This window comes from Bison bison, unplaced genomic scaffold (genome assembly GCF_000754665.1).
Source record: "Bison bison bison isolate TAMUID 2011002044 unplaced genomic scaffold, Bison_UMD1.0 scf7180017864146, whole genome shotgun sequence".
NCBI classification, from domain to species: Eukaryota; Metazoa; Chordata; class Mammalia; order Artiodactyla; family Bovidae; genus Bison; species Bison bison.
In genome coordinates this window covers 12182977-12187283 of record NW_011494718.1, presented here as the reverse complement: position 1 = coordinate 12187283, position 4307 = coordinate 12182977, and the positions used below count along the sequence as shown (strand labels likewise).

The 4307-nt window shown below is 48.6% G+C and overlaps 1 protein-coding gene across 6 annotated transcripts in view; it reads right to left on the bottom strand.

Moving 5' to 3' along the window:
- TLN2 (talin 2) overlaps window positions 1–1124 on the bottom strand; it is a 499482-nt gene extending 498358 nt beyond the window's left edge. For 3 of the 6 annotated variants that reach the window (XM_010840783.1, XM_010840793.1, XM_010840795.1), the window contains exon 1: window positions 987–1124. The gene's annotated coding sequence lies outside the window, so the exon portion shown is untranslated. The remainder of the gene's footprint in view (window positions 1–986) is intronic. The other 3 variants (XM_010840784.1, XM_010840791.1, XM_010840789.1) reach the window with 1 other exon arrangement.
- Window positions 1125–4307: the final 3183 nt, after the last annotated feature.

Below are 4307 nucleotides of genomic sequence, written 5' to 3'. Positions count from 1 at the left end.
CGCGGTGCGCGCCCTGTGGAGCCGCCTCCGTGCCGGCCTGGGCGCACAAACTTTCCCGGGGAAAACCGCTCCAGCCTCTCCTGCCGGGGCGCCGCGCTCTTCCCCCGGCCCACCAGCTGTTCGCCCACTCCCCTCGGTAGCCAAGACCCACTGAAAATATGGCGCCCTCGAACGTCGCTCCTCGGTCCCCTTGGGGAATCCCGAAATGCCGGTGTCCGGGACCCCTGGCTCCCGACGGGGGCGAAATTTCAGCTCCTGGGGCCAAGGAAGGAGAGGGCGCCCCTGGTCCAGCGCGAGGACAGCGGCGGCACTGAATCCCAATCCTCCCCTCGCTCTTGGTCCCCCAGCTTCCAGCAGTTTGCTAGTGGCGAGATTGCCAAGTAACACAATCGTGGAATCGGCAGGGCTGAGAGTCCGGGACTGGGAAAGGAGCTCCGCACCGGCCGGCTGTCTTTGCCCGGAGCCCGGCCGGAGACTTGTTTGCAAAGTGGCGCTGGAGTCGGGGCGACCAGTGCTGGAACGAAGCCGCTCTGCCCGCGCCAACTCTCCCGGCGCAGGGGCCCGGCCGGGGCCGAGGGGACACTCCAGACAGGCGGGGCCGCTTTTCAAAGCCCAGTTACCGGAAACCCAGGGGGAGCCCCGCAGGGGACCAGCTGCCCACAGCTAGGAATCCGCTCTTGGGAGCCGGCTGTGAGGCTGTTTGCAAACCGCCGCGCTCGGGTCCAGCGCAGTGAAACATACATGTGCAATAGACAGGTGCATTAATTTCATTTTATTTTTATTTTCCTGCAAAAAGCTCCCTAGAACATCAAATCTGGGAGCTTTGCGAGGTTTTTTCTGCATTGGCATCACTCACGAGATGCAAAAGGAAGGGGAAAACCACCCACATTTTCCTTCTGTAAAGGGGAGGGAAAAGACACGAGAAATTCATGCAACGTGCATGCAGCTGGAGGAAGAGGAAAACCCGAGTGAGCCGTGCGCCTTACCGGGGGATGCATTTACTGTCTCACTGCAGAGCGCCTGCCTCGGAGTGCAGCCGGCGTCCCCCAGCGCGCCCAGCTACCGCTCCGCTCCCGCAGCCGCCCCAGCCGCTGCCGCCGCCGCTGGCTCCAGGCGCGGAACAAGAGCCGAGGGCGAGCGCGAGCGCACGGCCCGGGAGCGCCGGGAGGGCAGGAAGCGCGTCATCACTCGGGGACGGCGCGGCCCCGCGCGGCTAGGGTTCGGCCGCCGCGCAGCGCGGCACCGAGGTTGGGCAGGCACGGGCTCCACCGGGCATCTCTTAGGTCTCTAGCCAGCCGTCCGGTGCTGGGAGATTTCGGGGGCAAAGGGGGGCGCCGGCCGAACTGTCGCAGAGCTCGAGTCTGCTGTGTAAAAAGGAAGGGAATGCACCGTCTTGGGGAATGGGGCCCCTGGGTCCGCAGAGCGCTTCCCCAAACCGCTGGCCCGCCGCGGAGGGGAAGCGAGGTGAGGTTCCAACACAAGGAACCTGGTGGGCTCTGGGGTCCTTTAGCGATGCTGTCGGTGGGAACCCCAAGCAGGATTGTCCCTCTCTCTAAGTGTCGCACGCGCCGACACCAAAACCCACCAGGTCAGAGGTCATTTAGGGATTTAGAGAACGGCTTTTAGGGATGAGGGGGTGTAATCTATTAAATTCAGCAGAAGAAAATTTTCTCCTGCCTACTGTGCCCTTAAAGTCAATGATGTATCTTTGCAATTACACAGCCATTAGGAAATGTTGTAGGATGACCTGAAACAATGAGAAGTTTTGGAGGTCAGGAGACATCGCAAAACACTATGTACTATATGATGTCATTTTTGAAATTATGTGGAGAGGTAGAAAAGACTGTAAGCAGAAACCAAGATGTTAACTGGGGCTCGGTAATTGGAGTTGTGGGTGATTTTTCTTTGTCTGCTTAGTTCTAGTTTGTGATTTTTCTATAAGGGACACATGAAAGTGAAGTCGCTCAGTCGTGTACAACTCTTTGCGACCCGATTGTAGCCTTCCAGGATCCTCGGTCCATGGGATTTTCCAGGCAAGAGTACTGGAGTGGGTTGCCATTTCCTTCTCCAAGGGACATACATAACTTTTGTAATTACAAATAAAATGTTTTTAATAAGAAAAGACCTTGCATTTTTCTCCATCCCAATATAAAATAATCAGGATTAACTCCTTTTCCCAAAAAACAGGTAGCAAATCTCTTTAATTACTCCTAACTGAAACTACCACAACTTTTTAGTGTTTCTCAGAGCATGAAACTTCTGCCCTTATGAATTGGAGACTATGTAAATTGATCTGTCTCGATGAACTCTGTTGAGACATTGGATAAGGCTGGATACTCTATAAGAAAAAAAAAGCATGTTCTTGTCAGGGCTGATGGAGTTGACTTTACTATGACCACAGATGTTAATAACAGAGAACAGCTTTGTAACTTATTTCAGAAAATAAACTTTATAAAGCAAAAAGCACAGTTAGAGAACCAATGAACTGGCTACTTGAGAAAGTTCAAAACGGTTCTGTTCACCACACTCTTTTAAACATTCCCCAGTCTAACAATCACTGGTGGTGGCAAGAAGCCACCTCAGGGGATGGTTAGAAAAGTAAATGTTTATTGATTTTTGTAAGAGATTGGTAATAAGGTCATTAAATTAATGCCACCTAAATTGTCCCTTGGTTTACTGACCGTATTTTTATAGCTCAAATGACAGGTTTGTGTAAGAGGCTCTTCAAGACAAAGAGAAGAATTGACTACAACTAAAGCCATTTTCCCCTTCTGCTTAGTTGTTAGTTCATGGGTCCCAGTGACTTCTTGTCAAACATCTCAAAATTAGATTTTTTCCCCAACTTGGATTTAAAGATTTTCCATAATTTAATTCACCATTCTCAAAATATCCCATGTTCTCCCTCTGCCTGCCAGTGAGAAGCTGTTGAATTTTAGAAAGTAATAGCAAAGTTATTTCTTGTGCCTCTGTACCTAAAAGGGCCGGACACTTAGTAGGTACACAATAAATACTTGTTCTATGAAAATGGCATATTTGTTCACTGTCTACTTGACTAGTTCCTGAGATATTTGAAGAGTCATCTCTCCTGCTAGACTATCAGTGCAATCCTGGGATACCAACATCTTGTAGAGTTATATATAGCATTGGTTTAGTCCAGTAATTTCACTCATTTCAAAATAGCAGCTAAGCCTGAGACATTCAGAGGAGTGAGGTGCAGGTGTCTAAATATCTATGCATTATGTGTTCAATTAGCCTATTTTGTGGTTCTCAGATCAATCAGACCCTTTCCCCCAATGAGAACATCAGTCCTAGAATTCTTTGCTTTAGTCTGGGCTTCTAACCAACTGACTTTGAACACTTCACCTATCTTTATGATGTCTCAGTTTCTCTAACCTCTCTTAATAACCTCAAAGCCATTTATTGTTTCTTTAGAAAAACCAACTCCAACCATTCTAATGGCTAATAGTTTATTTTTCAACAGTTTTCCAAATAAAAGTAAAATAGATTTTACCAGTAACCTACAGTAACTGCTTTGAAATTGAGACACCTTCTGTAGACCTTCAGTGCAGTTCAGTTCAGTCGCTCAGTCGTTTCCAACTCTGCAACCCCATGAACCGCAGCACCCCAGGCCTCCCTGTCCATCACCAACTCCTGGAGTTTACCCAAACTCATGTCCATTGAGTCTGTGATGCCATCTAACCATCTCATCCTCTATCCCCTTCTCCTCCTGCCTTCAATCTTTCCCAACATCAGGGTCTTTTCAAATGAGCCAGCTGTTCGTATCAGGTGGCCAAAATACTGGAGTTTCAGCTTCAACATCAGTCCTTTCAATGAACACCCAGGACTGATCTCCTTTAGGATGCACTGGTTGGATCCCTTTGCAGTCCAAGGGACTCTCAAGAGTCTTCTCCAACACCACAGTTCAAAAGCATCAATTCTTCAGTACTCAGCTTTCTTTATAGTCCAACTCTCACATCCATACATGACTACTGGAAAAACCATAGCCTTGACTGGATGGACCTTTGTTGACAAAGTAATGCCTCTCATTTTAATATGCTGTCTAGGTTGGTCATAACTTTCCTTCCAAGGAGTAAGCGTCTTTTAATTTCATGGCTGCAATCACCATCTGAAGTTATTTTGGAGCCCCCAAAAATAAAGTCAGCCACTGTTTCCACTGTTTCCCCATCCATTTGCCATGAAGTGATGGGACTGGATGCCATGATCTTAGTTTTCTGAATGTTGAGCTTTAAGTCAACTTTTTCATTCTCCTTTTTCATTTCATCAAGAGGCTCTTTAGTTCCTCTTCA